This window comes from Arvicola amphibius, chromosome 3, assembly GCF_903992535.2.
Source record: "Arvicola amphibius chromosome 3, mArvAmp1.2, whole genome shotgun sequence".
In the NCBI taxonomy this organism is placed as follows: domain Eukaryota; kingdom Metazoa; phylum Chordata; class Mammalia; order Rodentia; family Cricetidae; genus Arvicola; species Arvicola amphibius.
In genome coordinates this window covers 5563403-5582236 of record NC_052049.1, presented here as the reverse complement: position 1 = coordinate 5582236, position 18834 = coordinate 5563403, and the positions used below count along the sequence as shown (strand labels likewise).

General features: G+C 40.4%; 1 pseudogene; it reads left to right on the top strand.

Annotated features, from left to right (window-relative positions):
* Positions 1–18834, top strand: part of LOC119808881 — a 31621-nt pseudogene that overhangs the window by 9146 nt on the left and 3641 nt on the right.

The window sequence follows — 18834 nt, the reverse complement described above, 5'->3', positions numbered from 1 at the left end:
TTTAAAGTCTGCATTTAGGACATATATATATATATATATATATATATATATATATATATATAAACTGTAATAATATGTGTCTTCTGACTCAGAGTACTTTATACTTTGCGTTCATTTTGTTATAACATTTCTATATTTCTGTAAGTGGCTCATTTACAATACCATAATCATTTTGTTTTCTTAATTGTTGATATTACACCTTCCTTACATGTTTGACATTGATTAATATTCATTTGTTTCTATGGTTTCATCTTTACTTTGTGTTATATGGTTTCTACCTATCATGATGCATTTAATTAGGCTCCACTGAATACAGGTTTAGAAATTTGGATGTAACATTATTCAAATTGAAAATACAGCTTTGAGTCAATATTTATGTTTTTAAACTAAACATAAATTTTACACATACACAGTTTTGCTCAATTTTCATTCATTTCTCAACCTTAACTCACCAGGACACGAACACAATACAGGCAAAGAATGTGGCAAAACCCTTCCTTGGAACTTACCACCTATTAGCCACCAGAAAATTAATTTAAGAATGAAGCCTTATAAGTGTAAAGAATGTGGTAAGGCCTTCCATATTCCATCATTACTTTGTATACACAGGAGAATTCATACAGGAGAGAAACCCTTCAAATGTAATGTATGTGGCAAGTCATTCATAAGTCGATCAGGATATTCTGGACACAAGAAAATTCATAAAGGGGAGAAACCCTACAAGTGTGAAGTATGTGACAAGGCCTTCTGTTTTCCATCAAGGCTTTTAGTACACAAGAGAATTCATACTGGAGAGAAACCCTACCAGTGTGAAGTCTGTGGCAAGGCCTTCCACAATCCAACACACTTTTCTGAACACAAGCAAATTCATACAGGAGTGAAATTCTACAATTGCGAAGTTTGTGGAAAGGTCTTTAATCGTCCATCACGACTTTCTTTACACATGAGGATTCATAAAGGACAGAAACCCTACAAGTGTGAAGTATGTGGCAAAGCCTACGATAGACCATCAAGACTTTCTGAACACAAGAGGATTCATACTAGAGAAAGACTCTACCTGTGTGAAATATGTGGCAAGGCCTTCTATGCCTCATCACAACTTTCTGAACACAGGAGAATTCATACTGGTGAGAATCCCTACAAGTGTGAAGTATGTGGGAAGGCCTACAATCGCCCATCACGACTTTCTCTACACAAGAGTGTGCATTCAGGAGAGAAACCCTTCAAGTGTAAAGTATGTGGTAAATCCTACAGTAGTCGATCAGGACTTTTTTCACACAAGAGGATTCATTCAGGAGAGATACCCTTCAAGTGTAAAGTATGTGGTAAATCCTACAGTAGTCAATTGGAACTTGATTCACACAAGAGTATTCATTCAGGAGAGAAACTCTTCAAGTGTAAAGTATGTGGTAAATCCTACATTAGTCGATCAGGACTTTTTTCACACAAGAGGATTCATTCAGGAGAGATACCCTTCAAGTGTAAAGTATGTGGCAAATCCTATAGTAGTTCAACAGCATTTTATTCACACAAGAGGACTCATACAGAAGAGATAACCTTTATGTGTAAAGTATGTGGCAAATCCTATAGTAGTTCAACAGCATTTTATTCACACAAGAGGACTCATATAGGAGAGAAACCTTTCAAGTGTGAATTATGTGACAAATCCTACAGTAGTCAATCGGGACTTTATTCACACAAGAGTATTCATTTAGGAGAGAAACCCTTCAAGTGTAAAGTATGTGGCAAACCCTACAGTAGTCGATCAGGACTTTATTCACACAAGAAGACTCATTCAGGAGAGATACCCTTCAAGTGTGCTTTATGTGGCAAATCCTACAGGAGTTCATCAGGACTTTATTTTCACTATAGGATTCATGTAGTCAGAAAAAGAAAGATACAGTAAAGAGAGATTCAAAAACAAAGAAAACCTCTAAATGATTTACAGTGTGTTAAGAATATAAGCAGGCTAAAGGTTAAAGTTCTTTAAAAAACAAACAAAAAAAAAAACAAAAAAAGAGAGCAGTTGGGTATGGTGGTACACACCTTTAATCCCAACACTTGGGAGGCAGAGACAGATGGATCTCTGAGAGTTCAAGAACAGCCTGGTCTACAGAGTTATTCCAGGACAAAGATATACAGAGAATCTGTCTCAAAAAGTAAAAGCAAAAGAAATAGAGGTTAAATAAAGCTACCTAAAGATGGAAAATATACAGAGAATCTTGATACTGTATGCTATTATGCTCTCTTTGAATTGTTTGAATGCTGAGGAAGGAGCAATAGCTGCTAAAAGATATTTATTTGTAAATGCTGATAAACTAATCCAAGATAGATATTTTGAAAATACCTTGACTTCAGAATTTGCATCTAAGGATATGATACTTTGGAAAAGAGATTCTTTTGTTTTCACAGAGGATGAGACCCTGTGGATTGCTTCTGTCCCAATATGGTATGATAGACCACACCCTCCTGAAAGGTTGCTGTGAACATCTTCAGAAAATTACTTCATTCAACTTCCAACTGAGATGAACCTAGCAGACAAGTTATACCATGAAAGACCTGAATAACAGCACAGCCACACATCAGGAAGCAGATTGGAGAGAAATAACTATATCCATATTCCCAGATATTGTTTATAAATATTTTACATTTAAAGGGGGATATGATATAGATATGAATAATTTGCATTGGTATAGATTTTGCTTTATCGATAGAGATTTAAGGTCAATTTTGTTATATGTATATGTATTTCTGCTCTTGATTAAGGTATTGTGATTGTGTAGCTCATTTAAAAATGTAATATATAATTAGAAACATAGGTTAATGGATAATCATCGACAATAGTCAAGCTTGTAGTCATGTTAGTTAGATTTTCTAGATATATAGAGATATATTTCAGCTAGATAGGCATGTTTCATATCTTCCAAAGACTACAGACTATGCCATTTTAAATGTTTTAATAACTTAGGACTTTTCATGACAATGAGACATGTCTGCTCCTGGCAGCACCAATCTACTTCAAGAGGAAGATAGGCATCAAAGAGGCTCCTTATGGAGTTTGATAACCATTTGGGCAAGAAACTGCTCTTGCCTGGACTGTTGCATAAACTGGACACAGAGAACCCGCAGAGAGAGGACTGCTAAACTTGCCTAAAGGTGAGATGGTCTTTTGGGGTTCCTGATTCGTGAAAGAGTCTGCGAGGCATTTTGCAGGACACAGCAGAAAGTGACTGAACTGTCTTTGGAATTTCCTGCTTCATGGAAATATGCTGGATAGTATGGGCCTGAAGGCTGAAGATGGATGCCCCAACAGTACAAAAGAACTTTGGGTGACTGACCAGACAGTGAGATGTCTCTGTCATTTCTAGAGTTTGGAAGTTGCTTATTTCTTGCTTACTTAGGTAATATTATATCCTTCTGGAGTCTTTGATGGAGTTGAAGAATAGATAGATAGTTATGGTTTTCCTTAGATATGATAAAAGATAAAATAGATATAAATATTGTAACTGTAATTCTTGCTTGATAACTGTTTTGTTATATGAAATTTTACTATGTTGCCGGGCGGTGGTGGTGCACGCCTTTAATCCCAGCACTCGGGAGACAGAGGCAGGCAGATCTCTGAGTCTGAGGCCAGCCTGGTCTACAAGAGCTAGTTCCAGAACAGGCTCTAGAAACTACAGGGAAACACTGTCTCGGAAAAAAAAAAAATTTTTACTATGTTAAAGTTAAAGCCTTTCCTTTTTTTTTTTTTTTTTGTTTTTTCGAGACAGGGTTTCTCTGTGGCTTTGGAGCCTGTCCTGGAACTAGCTCTGTAGACCAGGCTGGTCTCGAACTCACAGAGATCCACCTGCTTCTGCCTCCCAAGTGCTGGGATTAAAGGCGTGCGCCACCATCGCCCAGCTAAGCCTTTCTTTTTGTTTAAACAGAAAAGGGGGAAATAATGGAGGACTCTCATTGGTTAATAAAGAAACTGTCTTGGCTTTTTGATAGGGCAGGATTTAGATAGGTAGAGTAGACAGAACAGAATGCTGGGAAGAAGGGAAGTTAGTCAGACGCCATGCCTCTCCTCTCTGAGACAGATGCCATGGAGCCATCCGCCAGGTCATACATGCTGAATCTTTCCCGGTAAGCCACCACCTTGTGGTGCTACACACATTACTAAATATGGGTTAAAGCAAGATGTGAGAATTAGCTAATAAGAGGCTGAAACTAATGGGCCAGGCAGTGTTTAAATGAATAATCTGTGTGTTGTTATGGGGCTAAGCTAGCTATGCAGGAGCCGCGCAGGATGAAAAGCAGGCCTGCCCACAGCTCCTTACTACAAACAGAGCTAGAAAGAGAGAGTAGGTAGAGTCAAGGAGAAGCCATGTGACTTACAAAAGAGAAAATGCCAGAATATTGCCAGTAAATCACAGCCTCGTGGTGATACATAGATTAATAGGAATTGGATAATTAAAGATGTAAGAGCTATCTAGGATTATGAGCCATTGGCCAAATATGCTGTAATTAGTATAGTTTCTGTGTGATTATTACTGTCTGTGTGTCCGGGAAATGAAAGCACAGTCTCTGTTTACATACCTAACTCAGTGAAGTAACTCACACTGGACAAAAGCCTTACAAATATCTACAATGGCAAACCTCTCAACTGTACCTAAAACCTTAAGGAACATCAAAGAATTCATTCTGGAGAGAAACCCTAGAAGTGTAAAGAATGTGGCAAAGCCTTTAGCTACACATGGCATTCTCAACAGCAGACTATTCATACTGGAGAGGACGAGTATGCCTGGAGAACCGCAAGGTCATTCACCAGTCTTCTGGATTTAAATAACATCTAACAATTCTTGTCAGAGAAGCCCTGTAAATTGTGCGCCGAGGCATTTTTCCACTTGCGAAGAAATTCTGAAACAGCTGATAATTCATACTGGAGAGAGATAGCACTAGTGTCGTAAATTTTAAAAAGCTTTTCATAAGCTTTTTGTGTTCCTCAGGACATGGTCGTTCAAACTTCAGTGAAATGATGCAAAATTTAATATATTCATAAATTGTTTATGCTTCTTCAGAACCTAAAAGATATCAAAAATATTCTGGATCAAAACCATACAAATAGCTTTAATGTGATAATGCCTTTGGAATCATTCAGACCTTACCCAAGATGAAAGAATCCATAGTACAAGGAAGGGATATGCTTGTGAAAAATACAGTGATATATGTTACCATCAACCAACATGGCCTCCTTAGTATCTATCCCAGACGGACACAACACAGCAGTGAATGGTGAACCAGTGCCTTTAAGGACTCCTCGTACCTTCAACCAGTGATCTCAACCTAAAGTTGACATCCTTTAATACAGTTGTATCCCCAACCATAAAATTGTTGTCTTTTCTACACCTTAACCAAACAGTTTGCTACTGTTAAGAATCAGTTTGTTACTGTTAAGAATCTTTGTATCAGATGCTTTTAGGTGACCCCTCTGAGAAGATCTTTTGACCCTCAAATGGGTTATTACCCACAGGCTAAGAACTGCTCTCATAAATGAAGTGTCCATACTAAGTAAGAACCCTAGAATTTGAGGAGTGGAGAAAAGGCTGATACTTCCAGGTTCTAGGGTCCATGCATGTGCATACAAGCCTCAGGCAGAAGTGCCTAATGGCCCCTGTGGATGATAAATCCCCCCCCACATGACCCACGTGCAAGTGGATTACCTCATCTACACATAACTCAAACCCTTGCATGCATGGATTACATCATCCACATATATCACACCTAAGCCTTTGAACACATGCATGAACCCCGTTATCTGAATATGACATAGCCACATCAACTCCTGTGTGCATGTGGTAGGTAGCTTTTAAAAGCTGGACGTGCCATCCTCCTCTCTCTGTACAATGACTTCCCTAGGCCTGTTTATGCCCCCTCTAATAAACTCTTAAGCGGATTTGTTGAGTGTTCCGTGTTTCCTTCTCTCTCGCTCCAGGTAATTTCAATATTGCTGTAAACAAAAGCTATTACGCTAGACAGAAAAAAAGCTAATTCAGTCCCTTGCAGTTCCTTCTACAAAAAAAAAAAAAAGGTTCTGTGGTCCTAGGACTAGCTGGCTTTCTGCATTCTGGATCCCATCATTTTCTCACATATCCATTATATGAGGCAGCTCTTGGCTCTCTGTGTGAGCCCCTTCTCCATCCCATTACTAAACCTTTCCAGAGACTCCAACAAGCCCTTATCCAGGCCCTAGCTCTTCATCTCCCAGATTTAACTCGTCTCTTCTCCCTCTATGTAGCAGAGAAGGAGGGATATGCCCTTGGGGTCCTAGGACATCAGCTGGGACCTTCCTTTGGACCTGTAGCTTACCTGTCAAAGAAGCTGGACCTCATTACTTAGGGCTGGGCACCCTGCACACGTGTATTAGCAGCCACTGAGCTTCTGATCCGTGAGTCAAAGAAACTAACCTTTGGGTCACACACCACTGTCTTCTCCCACCACGATCTGTCCCATCTCTTAACTTAGAAAAGATTACAAACCTTACCCCTTCCCGAGTTCTTTCCCTTGAGGCACTAGTAAGAGATTTCACATTCACTTTCCAATGCTGCCACCCCTTAACATCTCAAATCTCCTTCCTCAACCTAACATTAATTATTCCCTATTTCATTCTTGCATGGAAATCTTAAAGGATCTACTGTGCCACCCCTCACATATACAGGAGGGCAAACTGTACCAGGCCACTTATACCTGGTACACAGATGGCAGCACCTTTTTTAAAATTGATTTTTATTGAGCTCTACATTTCTCTCTGTTCACCTCCCTGCCTCTCCCCTCCCCTTCAACTCTCTCCCATGATCCCCATGCTCCCAATTTACTCAGGATATCTTGTCTTTTTCTACTACCCATGTAGATTAGATCCATGTATGTTTCTCTTATGTTCCTCATTATTGTCTTGGTTCTCTGAGATTGTGATTTGTGGGCTGGTTTTCTTTGCTTTATGTTTTAAAATCACTTGGGACTGAGTACATGTGTTAATTGTCTTTCTGGGTCTGGGTTACCTCACTCAAAATATTTTCTAGCTCCATCCATTTTCCTGCAAAATTCAAGATGTCGTTATTTTTTCTGCTGTGTAGTACTCCATTGTGTAAATGTACCACATCTTCCTTATTCATTCTTCGGTCGAGGGACATTTATGTTGTTTCCAGATTCTGGCTATGACAAACAATGCTGCTATGAACATAGTTGAGCACATGTCCTTGAGGTACAATTGAGCATCCTTTGGATATATACCAAAAAGTGGTATTTCTGGGTCTTAAGGAAGGTTGTTTCCTAATTTTCTGAGAAATCACCAAACTGATATCAAAAGGGGCTGTACCAGTTTGCATTCCCAGCAGCAAAGCAGAAGTGTTCCCTTTTCCCCACAGCCTCTCCAGCATAAGTTGTCATCAGTGTTTTTGATCTTGGCCATTCTTACAGGTGTAACAGGGAATCTCAGAGTTGTTTTGGTTTGCATTTCTCTGATGACTAGGGATGTTGAACATTTCCTTAAGTGTCTTTCAGCCATTTAAGAGTCCTCTGTTTAGATCTGTACTCTATTTTTTATTGGATTATTTGTTCTTTTGATGACCAATTTCTTGAGTTCTTTGTATATTTTGGAGATCAGACCTCTTTCTTATGTGGGGTTAGTGAAGATCTTTTCCCATTCTGTAGGCTTTCATTTTGTCTTGTTGACCATGTCCTTTGCTTTACAGAAGTTTTTCAGTTTCAGGGGGTCCCATTTATTAGTTGTGTCTCTCATTTTCTGTGCTGCTGGGGTTATATTTAGGAAGTGGTCTCCTGTGCCAACGAGTTCAAGTGTACTTCCCACTCTTTCTTCTATAAGGTTCTTGTAGCTGGCTTTATGTTGAGGTCTTTGATCCATTTGTATTTGAGTTTTGTGCATGGTGAGAAGATGTGAATCTATTTTGATTCTGCATGTTGATATTCAGTTATGCCAGCAACATTTGTTAAATATGCTTTCTTTTTTTCAATCTGATGGTTTTTGCTTCTTTGTCAAAAATCAGGTGTTTGTAGGTGTGTGGATTAATATCTAGGTCTTTGATTTGGTTCCATTGTTCCTCCTGTCTGTTTTTATGCCAGTACCAGGCTGTTTTCAGTACTGTTGCTCTATAGTAGAGTTTGAAGTCAGGGATTGTGATGCCTTCTGAAGTTCTTTTATTGTACAAGATTGTTTTCACTATTTTGGATTTTTTGCTTTTCCATATGAATTTGGGTACTGTTCTTTCAAAGTCTATGAAGAATTTTCCTGGTATTTTGATGGGCATTGCATTGAATCTGTAGATTGCTTTTGGTAAGATTGCCATTTTTATTATGTTAATTTTACCTACCCAAGAGTATGGGAGATCTTTCCACTCTGGTGTCTTCAATCTCTTCAAAGATTTAAAGTTCTTGTCATACAAGTCTTCCACTTGTTTGTTTAGAGTTACTCCAAGTTTTTTATGCTACTTGTGGCTATTGTGAAGGATGATGTTTTTCTGATTTCTTTCTTAGCCCTTTTATCATCTGTGTACAGGAGGGCTACTGATTTTTTTGATTTAATCTTGTATCCTGCTACATTACTGAAAGTGTTTATGAGTTGTAGAAGTTCTATGGTAGAATTTTGGGGGGTTGCTTATGTCAACTATCATTAACAAATAGTGAGAGTTTGACTTCTTCTCCAATTTGTATCTCCTTGATCTCTTTTTGTTGTCTTATTTGGCTAGCTAGGACCTCAAGAACTATATTGAATAGATATAGAGAGAGTAGACAACCTTATCTTGTTCCTGATTTCAGTGGAATCGCTGGGAGTTTCTCTCCGTTTAGTTTGATGTTGGCTGTTGGTTTACTGTATATTGCCTTAATTATGTTAAGGTATGTTCCTTCCTTGTCTCCCTGCTCTTTCCAAGATTTTTATCATGAAGGAATATGGCATTTTGTCAAAAGCTTTTTTTGGCATCTAATGAGATGATCATGTGGTTTTTATTTTTCAGTTTGTTTATAGGGTGGATTACGTTGACAGATTTTTGTATATTGAACCATCCCTGCATTTCTGTGATGAAGCTGACTTGCTCATGGTGGATGATGGTTCTGATGGATTCGATTTGCCAGTATTTTATTCAGTATTTTTGCATCGATGTTCATGAGTGAGATTGGTCTATAATTCTCTTTCTTAGTAATGTCTTTCTGTGGTTTGGATATCAGGGTAATTGTAGCCTCATAGATAGAGTTTGGCAATGTTCCTTCTGTTTGTATTGTGTGAAATAATTTGAGGAGTATTTGTATTAGTTCCGCTTTGAAAGTCTGTACTGAGCTGAAACCATCTGGTCCTGGGCTTTTTTTGGTTGGGAGACTTTTGATGACTGTTTCTATTTGTCCAGCAGTTATAGGTCTTTAATTTGCTTATCTGGTCTTGATTTAATTTTGGTGAGTGATGTTTATCAAGAAAGTTGTCCATTTCCTTTAAGTTTTCCAGACTTGTGGAGTACAGGTTTTTGAAATATGACCTGACGATTTTCTGTATTTCCTCCATGTCTGTTGTTCTGCCCCCCTTTTCATTTCTGATTTTGTTAATTTGCTGGTTATAGTACTCTGTGGTGGCAAACTCCGCAAGACCTGTAGCAGAGCGTCCTCTGCCAACAGGTAGGATGCTACAGCCTGACTGGATCCGGTAGGGGTGACTTGGAAGCTAGAGAGGCTAGTGTCTGCTGGGGCAGCCTTTTACAGCAGGAGAAAAAAGAAAAGAGAAAGAAAAAAAGAGAAGTATCTGCGGGTCCCTGATTCCCCAGGCACAGAAAGACCGACCCTGTGTTGTCCAAATACAATTTTAGCCAATGGAAGCAATCCAGAGATGAATGTCAGTGAAGGGCACAACTGTAGCCATAAAGAACATGGTTGGGGGCTGTCCCTCCATTTTAGGAACACCAGAAGATTCCCGGGAGCTCAAAAGTCAATTCCTAGGGTTCAGAAAAATGGTTAAACTGACCAGAATGGGGGAAAGCCACAAACTGAAGGTGGTGGTGTGCATAGAAATTGCATTCCGGTATCTGGAACATGTGGTTGTTGTGGAAAAAATATCTGGTTTTGGATGCTGATACGGGGAGAGGAGCTCAGCAGGAGAGCCTCCCGAGTTTCATGGCACCAATTTAATGGATTAAGTAAAATGCTGCAGATCCCCAAGTGGCTGCAGCACCAGAAATGCTGCAGATCCCCAAGTGGCAGCAGTGGAGAGTGGGTCCCGAGAGAAGCCAGACCCAGGCAGGGACGGCACAGTTCCCCAAGTGACTGCAGTGGGTCCATAAGTGGCAGTGAGTCCCACAAGGAAAGACAGACAGATGGGCATGCAATGAGACCACGCTGCAGGTCTCCAGAGGCTGCTCATCACAGGCAGGGAGCCACACAATTGAAAGTCACAGGCTAAATTTATAGTTATACATACTGATGCTAGAATAAAACAAGACATGCTTACAACCTCCACCAAAATGTTCTGTAGGCAACCCATTCCGTGGGTGGAATCCCAAGCTATTTCCATAAAAGAGAAATCCCACTTTCTCTTCTAGGAGGTTCAGTGTGGCTGGATTTATATTGAGGTTTTTAACCGATTTGGACTTGAGTTTTGTTCATGAGATAGATATGGAACTATTTGTATTCTTCTACATGTAAACATCCGGTTATGCCAGCACCATTTATTGAAGATCCTCTCCTTTTTTAATTGTATAATTTTATCTTCTTTGTCAAAGATCAGGTGATCACAGGAGTGTGGATTAAATATCAATGTCTTTGATTCAATTCCATTGGTCCACCTGTCTGTTTTATGCCACTAACAAGCTGTTTCCATTACTATGTGTCTACATTAGAACTTGGAATTAGGACTAGTGATGCTTCCAGAAGTACCTTTCTTGTACAGGACTCTTGGCTATCATAGTTTTTTTGGGGGGGGGGTCAATATGAAATTGAGTATTTTGCTTTTGAGGTTGTGAAGAATTGTCTTGGGATTTGGCTGAGCATTGCTTTTCATAAAGTGAAAAACATTTTTACTACGTTAATCCTACCTATCTTAAGAACATAGGAGATCTTTCTATTTTCTGATATCTACTTTGATTTCTTCGTATATTTAAAGTTCTGTTCAGTTATTTGGTTAGACTTATCGCCAATGTATTTCATGTTATTGTGGCTATTGTGAATGTTGGTGTTTCTCTGATTTCTTCTCAGCCCATTAATCATCTGTATATATTAGGGCTACTGATTTTTTTCATTAATCTTGTATCTTGCTACATTACTGAAGGTAATTATCAGTTGTAGGAGTGCAAGCACAGACAAGTAGCTTTTTCATGGGTTCATGCTGGAAAGTTGGGTCCCAATTTTTGCACAAGTTCTAATTGGTATTATTAATAAAAACCCGGAGCCAGATATCAGGGGAAATGCTGAAATATCACAGAGTGAAAGGAGCAAGCCACAGGGAACTCTTTCCTAATTCCTCAGCAGAACAGGGCTGACTTACTGACTCCTCCCACCTTTATTCCTCTTTCTGCCCAGCCATACAACTTCCTGTCTGTTTGTACAGGCCTACTGATCTCTATGGTTACCTGTGACGAGCTCTGCCCTCTGATCTATAGGCAATCTCTATTTCTTATAGCATAAACAAGACATACCTACAGATCTTCACCTCTCCGCCAGCTCCCCAAACCCAAAGCCCCGTTTTCATCTCTAGCTCTGCACACCATTTGTTCATGTGCCCCATTCTTCCCTGCCCCCACCTCCAGGGGATCACACAGATCTTAACCTCCTAACCCACATCCTTACTCATTGCTTTATCCCACTCCCCAACATCACACTCTTTCTGGAACCCGCAGTCCACTCCGGATAGAGAAGCAGGTAGACTAACTGCAGCTGTTCACCTCTCCCTGCATTCCCTGCATCAGCCCAGTACTCCAGTCTACTCCCCAGTACTGCAGCAGAACACTCGCTGCAATCCATCCCCACCGCATTTCTAGTGGAGGCCACAGATCTTCCCCCCTTCCTCTCTCCCTCCACTCTTGATTTGCCATCCTGCCCCAGCTCCAGCAGGCACTCCCTCAGTACCCATGGTCTCCTCTGATCAGGGAAACAGGCCAACTGCAGATCATCCTTCTCCCTCCATCCTCCAGGTCCAGTCTCCCAGTCTCACCCCCAGCTCTTTAGCATCAGCCTGTGCTCACCTGCTGCCCCAACACCCAGGGTCCTAACTAAGCCGATCCTGTGGAACACCCTGCTTCCCAGCCTCTTGTGAAGCTGCCTCTCCACATCCAGCCCTTCCTTGTGCCTAAATCTCAGGTCGCAATACCCAGAAACGTATTTTATCTTGATCCCCCAGTGCCCATACCTATCGGGACCCAAGGTGATTTCCCTACACACAACACACAGCTACCACACTCCCTTATGAGCCAGAGAGAAGACAGAAACCAAGGAACAAAAGAGATGACCAGATATCAGCACCTAGAATAATAATCTTCCCAATGCCAGGTGCCCAGATGCCAGCTCAAAAACACAATGAGTAGCAGCCAGGACAATATGTCTCCACTATAGCAGCAACCCTACCACAACAGGCTCTGAATAGAGTTGAGACAAAAATAAAAGTCCTTAAAATAACCTTTATGCACATGGTAAAGTCTATTTTTTTGGTTTTTCGAGACAGGGTTTCTCTGTAGCTTTGGAACCTGTCCTAGAGCTAGCTTTAGTAGACCAGGCTGGACTCGACATGGTAAAGTCTTAAAGTAGAAGGAAATAAATCCCTTAAAGAAAGAAAAGAAGCCTGGTGGCTTCAAACAGCAGTTTGGCTGTGCTGACTGGCTGGCTTTTACTCTGCCAGCAGGACCCTCCTGCTGAAGGACACGCACTACATGTTCAAGGAAGAAGACATGTTTACCCCCAAATTGTGGGCCTACCACCACCTTCACCCTGTTTCCAATTCATCCTGGGGGAGAAAGATTCCTCAAAAATTCTCCAGACATCTTCCTGGGGAGATGGGAGTCAGGCTCCTAAGTTGCCTCAGGTAAGTGGAGGTTCCCTCTGTGTGCCCTGCTGGGGTTCTCTTTTCTCTGCCCTAATAGAACCCCTTCTTTTCCTGGGGATTCTCCCAGATGTGGTTGGGATTCTGCCGGTGCTACAAGTTGCAGTTGAGATTTTTTTCTTTTTAATTCTCCATCTGGCAGAAAAACAACAAACCAAAACAGATCAAGGCTCCCCAGAACGAAATACTGCAGCAGCAGGAATGTGCTCTCCATATTCCAGCCTCGGCAGCATTTTGTTGTGTTCTGTTGTGTTGCTCTTATTAGCACTGTGCGCTAAAACCAAGGTCCTGCTGACTTCATGGAAACCTGCACAGCACCCAGCGACCTGCCTATTACCTATCGCGATCGACTCTATCTATCCTCTATCTCTATCTCGCTTCTAGCTCTCTATCCATCTCTTCTCACTCCCTCACCGCCAGCCCTACCTCCCTCCCTCCCCTTTCCTCTCCCTCCCCCCCCCTGTCCTCTCCCTCCCTCCCTCCCTCCCCCTCTCTCCCTCTTGCTTTTATACCACCACCTCCTGGAATATACATGCATTTCTTAAATTGCCCAGGCCTGCTTTGAACTCACCCTGGAGATCAGGCAGCCTTGGAGCTATGATCCTGGGGACTCTGCTCATAAGAGGCAGACACCAGGTGGCCACCAGGCCTCTAGTCATATTTCATTTAAAAGTCTTAGCAGTGACTTTCCCATGTGAATTTCTTATAATTATCTCAAAGTAAAAAGTCAAAATGAATGTTTTACTCTGGAGTAAGTTTCTAAAACAAGCAGACCTGTGTGTGAAATCACTGTAAAGTGACCCAAAAAGCCCTAGTAAATGTAATAAACATTGCTGCGAGGTCTCCATTCACTGAGGATTTTATAGCAGCCTGACCACCCAAGCCGGTCTCCCTCCAGCAGCAGCAGCAAGTGGTTGTGGCAATTCTTTCCCAAGGTCACATGAAACCAGCCACTACCGGAGCTCTATTACGCGGACTTATGGGAAATGTAGTTTTAATCATTGTGAAGTCACAATCATGGATCGCAATGTCGCCTTCTGATTTCCTTCTGCGCGCATTTCACCCCCCGCGCTTCCCTCTCCAATTTGGACTCAAGTGTTTTACTACCCTGCTTGGGTTGGATCTCTGAGCACAGGTTGGTTCGGGGTGCAGGGCAGCCCAGCAGGTCTGAGGGATCGTGCAGGGGGAGCCGGTAGGTGATCGTGGAAGGAGTGGACACGGGCCCATGGGAAGCAGAAAGAAACTCACTTTGGATTTGCTGTTCCTACCTAGGCTGCGCCATCCAGTCAGGATTTAGGTCCGCGCTAGGGAGAGGGCGATGGGGTCGGTGCTGGGTCCCCTGCGGCTCCAGTCCTCCCGGGATCTCGCTCCCGGACAGTGCGGGTCGGCTGGCTGCCCGCCCCTGAGGCTGTGCTGGGAGCTCACTTTCCAGCTTGCCCGGGGTCAGGGAGATGCGCTATACATGACCCTAGTGAATTTTATCACAGATCTCTCACAGAGAAGGTTCAGTACATAGACAGACGTAGTTTCAGACATCAATCTGACGTCTCTTTATTACTAGTTATGCATTAGAAGCTTGGAATAAAATAATGCCTTTATACTGTAGAAAATGATTCCTTTCTTAGAGGGTAGGTGTTTGTCAACCCCCTTTAATCTCCCTTGCCAGAGTCTGATTATTTATAAGTCTTTAATATTTAGGACAATTTCAATTTGGAGCTCAGGAATTTCTTCCTATTAGATAACAGGATACATAGAAGTTGTGAGAAAAATAGAAAATTCTTAAGTTTTTCAAGTAAATATTAAAGTATATATCCAGCTGATATTGTAAATGATTAAAAAAATGTGAACAATCTCAATGCCTAACTGTTCCGTGGAGGAAAAACTAGCTGGCAGGTGTGAGTTTTTACTCCACTCTGAAGATAGTCTGATGGAATAGATTCTCAGTCTGTACCAAAAATAACTAGAGGTGAAAATTTTAAGAAATTTTAACTTCTAAACTTGTAATTTCCGTTCAACCATTTTGGCTTCTTAGGAAATTTCGAGAACGTGCCATTATCTTTGCGTTTCTTAAGCATCATATTGCCCAGAGGAAATACTATTAAATATTTTATAAATTCCTTTTACTCCTTATTAGGTTTTTCATTTCTATCTCAAATCTGATTACATTGTTATTTTAAATTTTTGTGCCAGGAGAGAACATCAGTATTAGCAAGACTGTGGTGGTGCACGCCTTTAATCATAGCACTTGGGAGGCAGAGGTACGTAGATCTCTGAGTTCATGGCCAGTCTGGTCTACAAGAGCTAGTTCCAGGACAGGCTCCAAAGCTATGGAGAAACCCTGTCTCCAAAATCCAAAATAAATAGGCATTAAAAAAATAAATAAATAAAAAGGAATGTTATTTATTCATTTATTTTGTTAATGTTGCTGTTAAGTGGATCAATCTACAGTTTTCCTTCAATATCAGAGATCTGAGAAGGAGAAGTTAGAGCAGGAAGTGTAATCCAGATGGCGTCTGTGTCAATTAATAAATATTTTAAATGTCATATTCAATGGCTCTCTAAGGATTTTGAGGACCATCTATTAAGTATGCCTGAATTTAAACAAGCTTTCTTTGTATTTACTTACTTCTCTATTCGAAAACATGTATGGAAAACTAAAACTTATTCTTGTAAATGAATTACATTTTTGCTAAGTTTAACTCCATAGTTCTGAGCACATGGAAGAATTGAATCTTCTATAAGGTGACTGACCATTAACTTGTGTGTTTAATTGTCACAATTTATATTACGTTAGCAGCTTCTGTAAGATGAGGATTTTACAGTTTTATTCGTGTTAAGCTTGAGCCTTAAAAATTTGAATTGAAGATCCCTTAGCATTGAAGTAAAACTTTAAAATGTAATTCTAGTTTGTAAAGACAAAAATGCTAGTCATATTTCTTTAAGTTGGTTTCTGCTAGCCTGAGTAGACCTTAGGAATTTAGGCCTCACTCATAAAACATATCTTGGTTTTTTTTTTAACTTTAAAATTTTAGAAGTCTAATGTTAACAAAGAAATAAGTGGTTAAGCTTTCACTTCACAAAGACCTAAATTGTTAGACATACATCTCTCAGTCAGTTTTTTGTCAACTTGAACAATCATTATAACCTTGGGAATTTAATGGTATATAAAATCCATTCTAATCTAAAACCCATTAGAGACCTGCTGTTGACAGTTTGGTCTATAAAAATTACAATAAAACCTAAAGGGGACAGTTGTACTAGTCAGTTTTATACGTGCAGCGTAGTTGATTTTATACATCATGGTCATCTTAATCCAAATGATGGTGAAGTCATATGGCGTGTGTTCTTCAATTTTTCTAAGGATGGCTTCTGGCCGGGCGGCGGTGGCGCACGCCTTTAATCCCAGCACTCGGGAGGCAGAGGCAGGTGGATCTCTGTGAGTTCGAGACCAGCCTGGTCTACAAGAGCTAGTTCCAGGACAGGCTCCAAAGCTACAGAGAAACCCTGTCTCGAAAAACCAAAAAAAAAAAAAAAGATGGCTTCTGAACACATGGCTGTTTTCATCCTGATGAGGTCATCAGTCCAGATGGAAGCAAACCACGTCGCACTATTTGAAAATTTCTATTTTTGCAGTGTTTTGTTACAGACCTATATTCCTGAACAAGAGTTGAATCATATGTGTAGTATACTGTAGTAAATGAAAATTTCTTATTTTGTTTCCTTTGTCTCCCATCCCCATTGTTTACACAAATGACTGAGAAGAATGTTTCTCTCCTCCTCCATGGGGTCTCGTTATATTAGTTCCTATGATAATAAAGTGGAACAAGTATTGCTCTGAATATTTCATTCTTTGGATCTAAACAAATATTTCACTAAGTGTATTAAACACTGTCACAGGATATTGAAAAGAACCTGTATTTATCCCACTCTTTCATTAAAAGTCATGAATCATTTAAATGAGTTCTTTTGTCAGTTTGCCCAAACCTCAGCCCAGAATTGCTGGATCAGATCTGCACCCGCATTGTATATATCATGTGTGGTTGTTGATATGGGTTGAGCGCTTCCCTCTCCATCTCCATAGCTCTGTAATGTTAGAAATCTATGTTATGTTTGCTGTATTATGATACTAGCACGGGACAAAATCCTTATTTTATCTCAAGATTTTTATTATTTATTTATTAATGTTGTATGCATGGTTGTAATGCAAGTGTCCTTGTATAAGGCCTTGTCTGATCCTATGGAACTGGAGTTGCAGACAGTTGTGAGCAGCCATGAGAATCCTGGCTCCTGAGAATCCACCCCAGGTCCTTTGGAAGAGCAGTCAGGGCTTTTTACTACTAAACCATCTCTCCAGCCTGAACAGTCCTCTTCTGGAGATACACTCACTCTCCATTTTATGGTTCTTAAAAGTAAATTTTCCATTGTAGTTTCTAGGATCTTCTGTCATTCAACTGTCCTTAATGATGAATACTGTGCAGCATCACAGTACTGCATCAGGCCTTGTTCAGGGATATTTTTTACTTATATCAGAAGGGCTTTTAGCTCTCTTCTCACTCTTGGTGACCTTTAGATTTATATCCAGAATACATATGCCTCTTGTTATTTGTGCTTTTATTGTGTTTTTTAATTAGGATAACATATAGTATTTATTCGTTTTTCTTCATTTCAGGAAATGGTGTCATTCAGTGATGTGGGCCATTGATTTCTCTGCAGAGGAGTGTGAATTGCTGGACCCTGATCAGTGGAATTTGTACAGGGATGTGATGTTGGAGAATTCAGCAACCTTGTGTTCCTGGGTGGGTTGTCCTATTTTTTAAATCGTTGCTGCCTGTTAATCCCTGACTCTCCTAAGCAGGAACTGCAGCTCCAGCATTATCAGCAGGGGTGTGCCACAAGAGCCATACCTGAGAAAATTCTGTTTCCCTCATGCACCCGCCTCTTTGAAAGCTATGAAGGGAAACTCATATAAATCTCTGTCCTCCTAAGAACTCAAGACTCAGAGGCTGAGCTGGACTTCCTCTCCGCAGAGGGAAAGTATAGCGAATAGCTCACCTCCTCTCCTTGCTGTGTCTATGAAAAAGCCCTCATTATTCTCCACACCCCGGACTTAAAAGCCCTTCTCCACCTGGCTCCTTCCTACCTCTTCCAGTCACTAGTTGCTGACGCAGCATCCTGAGCACAGGTGAATTTTATTTAGTCAAACAAATGTAACAGATCTTTCCATCGTTAATCACATGTTCCAGGGGATGAACAAAATCAACACACATTGAAGTAATATTCTACCACATGGGTGAGGGAATCTTCCATAGTGAACTCTTAATTAACTGTCAGCATCAAACTTGATTTCTTTCTACAGTATCTCAAGGGTGCTTGTGCTTCAAACAATGAAACTTATGGGGCAAATTTTAGGGAAATTAAGGAGACTATTCATATGCCTTAGAATGATTTTATTTTTTCTCGTGTCCATAACACCTTTCCTTTTTTTTTTTAGATGTATCCTTTATGTTGGGGGTAATGTCATAAAGTAAGTGGCATGAGTGGGAAGCATCCATGTTAAAAAGAATACCACACCCTTTGATTTTAATATCTTTCTTTGTAACTGAGGGACATGAAGCTCAGGACCTGCAAAACCTAAATTCCTCCTAAAAATTCTGATGGCACTGTCAGGAAATTCATAAAGAACTAATCCTCTATAATCATTGATTATATCCATTCTTTCTTTATATATACAGTTCTAGACAGGACATGTGATTCCTAGGAGAATATACTAA